Source organism: Pelecanus crispus, chromosome 2 (genome assembly GCF_030463565.1).
Source record: "Pelecanus crispus isolate bPelCri1 chromosome 2, bPelCri1.pri, whole genome shotgun sequence".
In the NCBI taxonomy this organism is placed as follows: domain Eukaryota; kingdom Metazoa; phylum Chordata; class Aves; order Pelecaniformes; family Pelecanidae; genus Pelecanus; species Pelecanus crispus.
Genome location: NC_134644.1, coordinates 157,057,775 through 157,070,200, shown reverse-complemented (window position 1 = coordinate 157,070,200; position 12,426 = coordinate 157,057,775).

The window sequence follows — 12,426 nt, the reverse complement described above, 5'->3', positions numbered from 1 at the left end:
AAAAAAGTGACCATCTTACATTTTTTTCAAATGTGAAAACATAATTTAATAGTTCAAATTAAAAAGTGCAGTTCACAGTAACATTAGTAATCAAATCCATATATTAAAAATTTAAGAGTACATTTTTCAATCCATGCTAGTTAAATCTCGACTGTGACTGTATCACATCAGTTTATTCCTTCAGCGTTTTGTCAAAATTAATCCACAAATCAGGGTGAAATCCCATTGAAGTTGATGGATTCTAACAGACTTCAGTGAACTTTGGATCAGACCTACAAGGCAAGAAGAAGTTATAATTTGGAAATGCTGTGTATTCACATCTATTTTATCTATATATTCCATACTTTATGGAAACAAATCCTTACAGCTAATGATTGAAAATGGAATATATTACCATAGGGCAATGAAAACAAATATATACGTATAAATTTTTTATATATATACATATACATAAAGCCATGATTTTATTAGGGACAAACCATTCATTTTAGGGACAATTCAGATTCCACAGCCCTCAGATATGAGTCTTAGACATTCCAGAATCACTTCTAAGGAAATGTAATTTTTAGTTTTACATTTATTTCATATCAGAATTATTCAGTGGCAACTCAGTAATTTAGTTGATATAGGTCATCGTCTTCCATTCATAGCATGACTCACAAATGCTGTGTGTTAGCCAGTGTGAATTATCTGTTTTTGTCCCTTTCAGACATTAATAATTCTGTGAAAATCTAAACTTTTTCTTACCGTAATAGAGAGTGCCTACCAAAAATCATTGTACCCAGGATTGCTGCTTGGATTTCTATAATGTTTGATGAATTTCTTATAAACCATTTTACAACATGTTGTTTTGAATATTCATACAACTCTGTCAAACTGTATTCTACTAAAAGGATGCTGTTTTATATTTTATACCATTGATTGTTATTTATTCCTGTTTATTCAAATGACTGCAATAACTATGATTCATTCATTAATGTTAAGGTTAATACATTTGAGATCATTTAAAATGTTTCTTCTGCAACTGGCTACTCCTCTTATATTAATGCATACACTTTTGTAAAGAAGTATATTTTTATGAAAAAGGATTTGTAAAAGTATGATGTAAATTTTCAGTGCAATGTAAACAAAATAAAAACGGACAATTGCTTTTTTTAACCATGTTTCTTCTTTGGAAGATGAGCTTTAAACTCATTTCAGTTGTGAAGATGAGAAAATAACCAAATTCATAATTCAAATTTGGTATTTTTGTGGGTCTTAAAATCATGTTATTTTTTCTGAATCTTCCTGTGAATTTTAGGTGAAGTAGAAAGACTTAGATTACTTTCACAAATAACCATTGAGCACAATGTGTAAAATTATCTATTTACTAAAATAAATTTTCTGTGTGACTTGAAGAAGCAGATTTACAAAACAAAAGGCCTATACTTGTCAACCCAGTGAAAAGTACAGAAACAACTTTTTTTTACTTTGAAAGAAAAAAAAAATTAAGAAAATCTGAGTGTTCCTCAAGGTTGTAGACAGCCTACTTTCCACATTAATTTTACGACCTTTCTGCAGAAATGTACAGGATGTACATATTAACAGGTAGTACCAGTTCATACAGTATTTTCTGGCCTTAAAAAAACCCCAGTGCTGTCTTTTAATGACATTGAACTGGCGGGGAGGATCTTAATTATTTTACTATAATTTTAAAACTGTATTTTAACTACACCTTTTGCTTGCAAGCATGGAAAGTGGATGACGAATCCTGATCTGAAATACTATTCACAGGATAACTGGGGGGAAAAAAGGTCTAATGTTCTTTGTGAATTTGGTGCTCTGTATAAACTGAAAAGGCCCATTCAGGCCCACGTTGAAATCACTGAAGTCTGTGTTGTTAAATACATTGGAAAGAGAAGCAAGGAGCCACTCTAGAAATGACATTGTGAGGATCATACACTAATGTTTTTTTGGGGGGGTCTAGAGCAAATCAGTTAATTCTGAAAAGCAAAAAAATCCTGGTTCACAGTGGCCAAGCTTTCATATGCAACCTAGAATCTGAAGTTAAGCTCTTAATTTTTTGGTTTATGCATTATATGTTTTAACGTATAAACGTAAATAAAACTTATGTTGAACTTCTTCAACAATTCTGTTAATGCTTAAGCTAGTATCCAGCTTGCTCTTTTCAAGAATTATACTGACTTCATTGTAATAGAGAATGAACTATTCATAATAGATTGGAGGGGTTTTTTGTTGGGTTAGGTTTGTTTGTGTGTGAACTGTCCAATTTTCTAGTAGCAGAGTGGTTAATTTTCACTGTGGCATATGAAATTTCCAGCTTCAGTTGCTTGACTGGAGTTGGTTAGCCAAGTCTGCTCACTGTTTCTTGTTTTTCTCAGGAAGATAGCTGAAATTAGACTGTTCTGTCCTCCAAACACTTTGGCTACATTATTCAAGCAAACACACTAGACAGATAAAATGTGCAGGAGTACAGAGATTGTTGTGCAACTCTGTGAGTCTTTCAAGTTTAAGGCAACTTCTTCAATACTAGGGACTGATATTTAAAACTTCATTTAAGTTTCTTTAACGAATAGCCATAATAAACTGGGTAACTCTGGAGACCCTGAGCTGTCTCCCAGATTCGTTGAGCTCTTTTAACTCTACATTATCTGCATGTCAAGAGACTACCGGTCCATCATGTCTCATTAAAGTCATACTACAATCTGGTTTGTTACTGGAATCCAGAAACCGCATGGTATCACCTAAACTCAGCAAAGTAGCAGTTCTAGTAGAACTACTCAGAACAACTAGACCACCATAAAATGGAGCTAAAAATGTCTGATTTTACTTTTGTTTGTGAAACAGAGCTGGCATTAATATGTAGACATCTTATCCTGGAGGAATACCTTGACAAAAAATACAAGAAGCTGTTCTTGTCAAGGAAATAATTTAATATCTACAAATTTTGCAGCTTCTTATAGAGAGCTAATGGAAGTAAAGTGAGTCTATAGCCAAGTCATTAAGCTATTAATCTAGGTAAAAGACAGCTTTTCTTTTCTAGGCCTTAAAAGTGTATGTTATACCTCAACCCACTAGTACAGTTGGCTGAAGTGTTATAAAGTATTCATCATTTTCTCCAATATTAGTGAAACGTGAGGAATTTAAAATCTTGGATATCACTGCATAAATAGGTCAGCAGATCTGTATCCCAGTGTGTAGATTCAGCTGTAAGTCCCTAACTACTACCTAACTACTACAATATTTGAGTAAAGCATAGATCTCTTGGGCAGGAGTATACCATTTTTTTACCTTGTATGCTTCTGCCCATGGTCTTTCTATAAAAGACGATCTGTTCCACAATGAGAAAGTCGGTACGTGTTGCAGCATGCTTCTTTATAGGATGATCAGAGTTGGAGAAAAATATGGCTTGTATAATTTTTTATATTAAAACCCCACAATCTTTGTTAATTTGTGAAGATATTTTCCAATTTCAGACTCTCAGTAGGGACTAATATAGGTACATGAGGTGTCTGTGACTACAGGAGGACCACCCAAGCAATGGTAAGCTCAGTAACCGAGTTCCAGAGCTCCTCTCAAGCATGTTGTTAGTAGTCTTACTAGCCTTACATGGTACTACAGAAAATCTACTTAGCATCTCTCAAAACTCCCAAATTTTCTCCTTTTTTTGAGTTTCTGTGATTTCATTTTGATTTGATCACCAAAAGTTCAGTCAAACAAGATGGAGAAAGACGCACTGCATTGGTTTTCTGGTAAAGCTGGAAGTTAATAAAATCTGTATTACTGGTTAGAAATTAAACATGATATTCTTTGCCTCCTTTTATATCATTCTCTATGAAATAAATAAATCTTACAGAAGAGAGTATTAATGTGAGGGAAGCGTGATATAACATTTAGGAATACCTTTGTATTTAAGATTTCTGCGCTGTATATCTATCTAAAATCTTTGTGTGATTCCAGCTGGCATTTTTTAAACAAATGTTTAAGACTTGTCATTTCTGCACTAAGTTGGTTTTATCTTTAGTTGCAGACTAACTGCCACTGTGTGACCATTTTTTTCATCATCTACTTTGTACTGCTGTCCTAAGTGACAACTAGGACAATGGAAAAATTATTCGTAATTTAATTTCCTTATGTAGTAAAATAACTACAATGAGTAATAGCTCAGGCAAATAATTTTGAGTATGATTTTGCAGTGTCAAAGATTAAGCAGGACCAATATTAAATTAACTTTGATTACATAAAAAATATTCCAGTGAAGTAGCTGTGTTCCCCTTTATTATCTTCTTGATACTGAAACTATGGCAACATAATAACCTGACTTGCCCAACCAGGAGTAAGTGTGGTAGTAGTTCTGAAAAGTAGGTCCCATCATTTTGTGAAAAATTATGAATGTTGAAGACATACATCATTCTCTAGCAATTTGTCAAGTAACCAGTGAATATCTATCAGTGCGGCATACTTTGCTGCATATAAAATCATTGCCAAATAATGATTTTGGCATGATTTTTTGACAGTCATGCTAAATAAAGCTATAGCTAAATGTATTCACAAGGTGATAATGTCTACATCTTATTATTTGCAGTCTCCCAGAGAAAGCAAAAGTAACTATAAATAGCGCTATGCCAGAAATTGGTTTCTTGACCAACAATGTTGCTTCAGCAAGATGTGGTCAAAATACTTTTTTGTCTGAAGTATATTGAGAAAACACTTGTAGAAAGTGCCCTAGCTACCAAACAGACTGAAGAGAAATTAACTTCCTTTGATGGAGCTGCACATCCATTTTAAGGTAACATCTGAAACCACATTAACTAGCACCCAGAATTTTATGCTCTAGCAGCATGTCCACATTTCTAAGAATACACATAATGCTTATCAGAGTGAACTTTGATCCCAATTACCTAGTACTGATAAAATAATTTATATTCCTAAGATAAAAGATGCTATGTAGGGGAAAATTAATTATATCATCATCTTCTTTTCCAATACTGAAATGACAGGAGAATATATCTGCACACTCTTAAGTCTCCTGTGGTGATTCTTGTGAGACAATCTGCTTGGTGTTTTATCACATTCTGCAGTGATAAGAATTTATTTAGTGAAGTGTTACAATACAGAAACTGGGAAATAAAAAATAAAAATGACCTCTTCAAATTGTAAAGAATAGACTCTTCTTTAAGAGTAGCATAAGACAGGATTCTGCTCCCATATATCAATTGAAGGATTTGCAAATCCATGGGGAATCACCACATTTATGGTTAGCCCAAGAGAATGCCCAATAGTGCAATTTGAGTAATGAGTCCCTCAGATTATTTCTTTTATTTTCACTCATGTGCATTCAGAAACAGGTTGATGCTAGAAAAGTGGTCAGAAAATCTGAAAAATCCATTAAAAAAAACCCAAACAAACAAAAAAAACAAAGAAACCAAAAGGAATCTGGGAAAGCATAAAAGAATAAATAATTTTATGTTCTATGCTAAGAAGCTAAACGGTGTTATATTTGGTAAGTGATTCTGAAACCAGATGAGTAATGTCAGGCTGATGTGACTTTATCTTCCAGGCCCTCAGAGCAGTTTAACCTGTTCATTCCACCTATGCCTGACAGGTTTTTTTTCCTCCACCTCTTATCTGTTGAGTTATTTCTTACATGGTTTGAAAATTTATTTGATCCAAAAAAAGGTTTGAAGAACAACTCTCAGGGACAGGAAATTAAAAATCATTGTGAACAGGGTCCATCTTATTTTAATGACCTGCTAAAAACTATGATTTACATGCTTTTTGATAGCATTTCTGGGCTTTGTTTTTTATTAAGGTAGAATTAATATATTGTGTCTCTTAACATCAAAATGTAAAGATATTTTGAGACTTGCAAATTTATACTTCTGATTTTATTTGTAAAATATATTTTTAAATGACATACATAAAGTCATGACAGTCTGCTGCTGTCAGTGTTATGTAGAACACAATACTTATCACTAAAGTGATGGACAAAGAGAAAATTAATGAAAAGCTTTCATTGCATTTACGACTGCTATTTTTACATTGCCTATAAGTAAGTCTAAGATTGCCAAAGATGAAGCAGGACCTATATTAGATGTAAGATCAATTAAATAAAACATATTTCCAATAAAGTAACTGTGCTTTCCTCCTCTTATTATCTTTTCTGGATGCTGAAACTATGTCAACATGATATAGATTGTCTCTAACCAAATCTAGAAAAGGCTAATTGCACAATATCAGTCACGCCTGTGATTCTAAAATAAGATGATGATGGACTTTGTCATTAGTGAAAAGCAAAAATAAGATGTTTGGCCTGGAGTACAGAGCTTTCCTGTAAATGAAGAAATTGATACTTACCACATGTTAACGAGCTAAGATTATATCACGTTAATGAGCTAAGATTGGCTCATAAGCTCATTAAGCTAAAACAGCTAAAGAGCTGTCAATTGCTCTTTGAGAAAGGGATTATATAGCACAAGAAAAATTCAGGAGAACAGGCAACTGTCCTCACCACAGCCGTGGGCTCCAGAGAATAATGCAAAATGACAAAAGCAATTAAGGAAGCTAAGGAGCTGATAGTTGAGGAACCAGTTAAGGCAGATGTCTTATATCATTCCTAAGCACGTCTAGAAGATACTGAGGAGTATATATGTACTCTCTCTATATATAGACTGTATCTATATATATACACACAGAGTATATATATTTATACTGTATAATAAATAATAAACTATACATATCCATGCACACATCTAATGTAAAATCAAGCCAGTGGTGGTGAAATTTTCCCTATTTTTTTTAGTAGAAAACAAAAATATGCACAATATATACTATATACACTATATACACACTATGTACTATATACATATGTTAAGTATAACTACTATACTACTATATATAACATAGTATATGTATATAATATGTAGGTGATATATTACATTGTACATAGTATAAATATTTTATACATATAATATGTAGAGGTGTATATACATATACTCATATATTAATTTACTTATATGGTTAAGTCAATTTTGCAAGTAGTGAATTCTCATAAAACATTTATTGCTTCATATTGCAATATATTTACCACATATTGAGCCATAATTGCAGAAAGACCTTGTATGTAGATAACTGCAAAATGTAAATGCTTATGGTAATAAGAGTATCCAATATCTGTAGTAACATGCTATAGTTAGCGTTAAAAAACTACAAGTGTGAAGTATGGCTTGCAAGTGCCTTTATGTTCATGGAAGATAAGGTGTAGCTGTCTGAAAGAGTGGCTTTATTACACTGAGAAGACTAAATCAGTTTTAAAAATACAGGGACTATAAAGGTCTTCATAAAAATGTGGCCTGATTTTTCTTAAACATACATACATAAAATACAGTAGTAACTTTCCTCCATTATGTGGCAGAACTATGGACCAATACAATGTAAGTAACACTGGAAGCTGTTTGAGGTGGAATTCATCAATGTTAAATTCTGAAAGCTAAAGCTGCGATCTCACACAATGTTCAAAGAAATTTTACAAATACACCATAAACAATAGGGAAAGGTACTGTATAAAATGCCATATTAATAGACACCTACAATGAACTTAGTCATTAGTAGCCTCCTATCTTAAAAAAAGTTAAAACCTTTCTAAGACCTTTTCGGTCTAGTAACGATTCTATGCTTCATGCCTTAAATCTATGTTTTGATTCTAAAAATTAAAATACTTTCATTATACGACAATAAAAATAACCAGCTACATGTAACTCTGTCCCTTATCATGGTTACCTCTGTGGGTAAGACCTGGATACCTGCCTAGATGGGATGTCATGACCCTAGCATAGCTAGCTTTATTTTGTCAACTAATCTTAGATTTGAGAAAGATGCAAGAGATCTGAACCCTACTCTCCTGCAGCACAAAAGTATGATGCAATGGAAAGTAATGTGCTACATGCCTTCTTTTATCTGTCCTTTTCCATCCTTCAACATACCAGGACTAGGGTATCAGAAAACAAAACAAAATGCTTTTCTTCATGTGTAAAACTGTCAGAATATGGTGCTTAATGACAAAGCATTACCCTCTTTACAGTGCTTTTAACTGTTGTTTCCTCAGCAAGCACAAAAGGTGAAAAACTAAAAGAAAAAGGATGAAAAGGATGAAAAAATCATTAACACCAGCCAAATCCTTCTCCACCTGAGACTCTTTAAGAATGAACAGATAATACATCTGCTGTTGGATTTGATGATCTTAAGGGTCTTTTCCAACATAAATGGTTCTACAATTCTATGATTCTATGCTGTTGTGCAACTTGAGCAAGATGCAAGGATTCTGGGAGGTCCATATAGCATTTGTAAGTGATACAGTAATATGGGTCCCAAAGGGGAACAGATTGTCAGTTTTGTTTCCTAGTCATAGAAAAGTTCATGAAAGTCACTAAGAAAACAATTAATTCCATTCTGTGGAGGGTTTTGAAATTTCAGAGGCTTGTTTAGTGTTTATGAGGGAAGACATGCCCAGCTAGAATCACATTCTATGTGTTAGTTTCCTGAGAACACTCACTGTTCACAAATACCTCCAGCCCTTGACTTCTAGAGCCTGGTAGTTGAGACTCTCTAAGTCCTAAATGAAGCTAACAGGTTTCTGGCAGTATTGTGCTGTCATTTAAAGTGTCTTTATAGAATATTTCTATTTTGACAGAGCAATAAATTCTGTGGAAAAAATGGTTTTGTGAAAATGTTTTTGCTACCTCTACCAGTCACTTCTGTGTTGAGGAGATAAGGCTATATAACTCATGTTAGACATAGAAACAAAATTATAAGTTCCTAGAACTAAAATATGCATATAAAACTCACAGTCTTTCTTTCTACTCCATTTTTCTCAACTTCAAGCTCAGACTCTTCTGGACTGTTCTACAATAACGGAAAGCTGCAGTTGTCATAACCAGGAATAGGAAAATGGGATAGGAAAAAGTTTCAAACAGACTACCGAAGTAGTTCATTCTCAGTCATAGAATCATAGGATTATATGATCATAGAGTAATCCAGGCTGGAAGGTACCTCAGGAGCTCTCTATTCCAGCCCCTTGCTCAAAGCAGGGTCAGCTCTGAGGTCAGTCCTGGTTGCTCAGGGCTTTATCCAATTGGGTCTTAAAAACGTCCAGGAATGGAAAGTGCACAACCTTCCTTGGTAACTCCTTTCACTGCCTGACTGTCCTCATGGGGAAAATATTTCTCTCCATGTTAAGCTGGAGCCTCTCCCTTATGAATTTTGACTGTTGTTTCTTGTATTCCTGTCATGTATTGCTGCAAAGATTTTGGCTCTGTCTTCTTGAGACCATCCTTACAGGTATTGGGTGAATGGCATTAAGTCCTCTCCGCAAAGGTGTCTTTTCTCCAGGCTAAATAAACCCAGCTCCCTCAATCCTTTCAAAACGAGTTTTGCAGTTCCCAACCATCTTGGTGGCCAAAACAATTTATCAACGTCTTTCTTGTCTTGGGGGTCTCTAAACTGGCTGCAGTGTTCTAGGTGTTAACAAGTCTTGAGTAAAGGGAGAATCCTTCAGTCTACTGGCTGGATTCCTATTAACCCAGCCCAGGATTACTATTGCAACAACACATGATCAGTAGGGTAAAACTAACCTGTCTCACAATGGTCTAAACCCAGCTCACGTTCCCTATTAGTGGGTGAACAATCCAATGCTTGGTGAATTCTGCTTCACAATGATAGGAAGAGCTGACATCGAAGGATCAAAAAGCGATGTCGCTATGAACGCTTTGGCCCTCTGCTTGCACTAATGGCTCATGATCAGCTTGCTGCCTCCTGCGACTCCCAGACTTTTCAGCAGAGCTTCTCCCCTTGCAGTCAGTCCAGCTTGTATTGCAGCCAGGGGAACATCTTTGCCAGGTGCAAGATCTGCTTGTTCTTGCTGAATTCCATAAGGTTCCTGTAGTCCTGTGTAGGTTCTTTTGGATGGCAGCACTGCCCTCAGCAGTATTGGCTGTTCCCTCACTCACACTTTGTCATTTGCAAATTTGCTGAGAATTCACTCCGTCAGCTCCTCTGTGTCATTGATATGGATATTAAACAGAACATATTCCTGAACGAGCCCCTGAGGAATACCACCAGCCTCTTGGCTAGGGTAAACACTACCCTTTGATCCTAATCTCCCAAACAATTTTTTACCCATGCAGTTATCCACCCATTCAGACCATAATGTCCTAAGTCAGATACAGGAATATTTGGGGAGACTCTGAAAGACTAATTGAAGTTTAGCTCAATGACATTAGTACTGTCCCCTCATCTACAAATACAGTTAATTTTATTATAAAAGGCGATCAGGTTGTTTGGGCATGACTTTTACAATGGGCATGATCAAGTATTCTAACAGGCTGACCATAGATGTTGTGGAATCTCCATCCATCTCTGGAGATAATTCAAAACTCAACTGCACACATCCATAAGCAACTTGATCTAACTGGCCCTAGTTTAAGTAGGAGGTTAGTCTAGGTGACCTCCAAAGGATCCTTACATTTTTTTCTGTGTTTCTGAATAAGTCACAAGGGAATGATAGGGCATCCAGGTAGAGAAGACGACAGGAAAAATGTTGCTGAGTTCAGTCATGTATTTTGTCTAGTATGGCCTGAAGCTGCATCAGGGGAGGTTTAGATTGGATATTAGGAAAAATTTCTTCACAGAAAGGGTAGTCGAGCATTGGAACAGGCTGCCCGGGGAGGTGGTGGAGTCACCATCCATGGAAGTGTTCAAAAAATGGGTAGACGTGGCACTGTGGGACATGGTTTAGTGGGCATGGTGGTGTTGGGCTGATGGTTGGACTGATGATCTCAGATATCCTTTCCAAACTTAATGATTCCTAGTTTTACTTTCATTAAAAAATAATCCATCCACCAAGCCAGGAAACACAAAATTGCTACTCTACCCTTAATTGGTTTAGTGGTGGACTTTGTAGTGTTAGGTTAATGGTTGGGCTGGATGATCTTAGAATCATAGAATTGTTTAGGTTGGAAAAGACCTTTAAGATCATAGAATCATAGAATCATAGAATCATAGAATCGTCTAGGTTGGAAAAGACCTTTAAGATCATCCAGTCCAACCATTAACCTACACTACCAAGCCCACTCTAGACTAATCAAGGGTAGACCAGACTAAACCATATCCCGAAGTGCCACATCTACCCGTTTTTTAAACGCCTCCAGGGATGGTGACTCCACCACCTCTCTGGGCAGCCTGTTCCAATTCTTGACCACCCTTTCCGTAAAGAAATTTTTCCTAATATCCAACCTAAACCTCCCCTGGCGCAGCTTAAGCCCATTTCTTCTTGTCCTATCGCTAACTACATGGAAGAAGAGACCAACACCCACCTCACTACAACCTCCTCTCAGGGAGTTGTAGAGAGCAATAAGGTCTCCCCTCAGCCTCCTCTTCTCCAGACTAAACAGTCCCAGTTCCCTCAGCCGCTCCTCATAAGGCCTGTGCTCCAGACCCTTCACCAGCTTCGTTGCCCTTCTCTGGACATGCTCCAGCACCTCAACGTCTTTCTTGTAGTGAGGGGCACAAAACTGGACACAGTATTCCAGGTGCGGCCTCACGAGTGCCGAGTACAGGGGGACAATCACCTCCCTGCTCCTGCTGGCCACACTATTCCTGATACAAGCCAGGATGCTGTTGGCCTTCTTGGCCACCCTGGCACACTGCTGGCTCATGTTCAGCCGGCTGTCTACCAACACCCCCAGGTCCTTTTCGGCCAGGCAGCTTTCCACCCACTCTTACCCAAGCCTGTAGCATTGCATGGGGTTGTTGTGACCAAAGTGTAGGACCCGGCACTTGGCCTTGTTAAATCTCAGACAGTTCGCCTCAGCCCATCGGTCCAGCCTGTCCAGGTCCCTCTGCAGGGCCATCCTACCCTCCAGCACATCGACACTCCCACCCAGTTTGGTGTCATCTGCAAACTTAGTGAGGGTGCACTCAATCCCCTCATTTAGATCATCAATAAAGATATTAAACAAAGCTGGCCCCAAAACAGAGCCCTGGGGAACACCGCTCGTGACCGGCTGCCAACTGGACTTAACACCATTTACAACTACTCTCTGGGCTTGGCCACCCAACCAGTTTTTTACCCAGCGAAGACTACACCCATCCAAGCCATGAGCTGCCAGCTTCCCAAGGAGAATATTATGGGAGACCGTGTCAAAGGCTTTGCTAAAGTCCAGGTAGATGACATCCACAGCCTTTCCATCATGTACCAGGTGGGTCACCAGGTCATAAAAGGAGATCAGGTTGGTCAAGTAGGACCTGCCTTTCATGAACCCATGCTGGCTGGGCCTGATCCCCTCGTTGACCTGCACTTGCCTGTGGAGTTCACTCAATATGAACCTCTCCATAATCTTCCCCGGCACCGAGGTCAGGCTGACAGGCCTG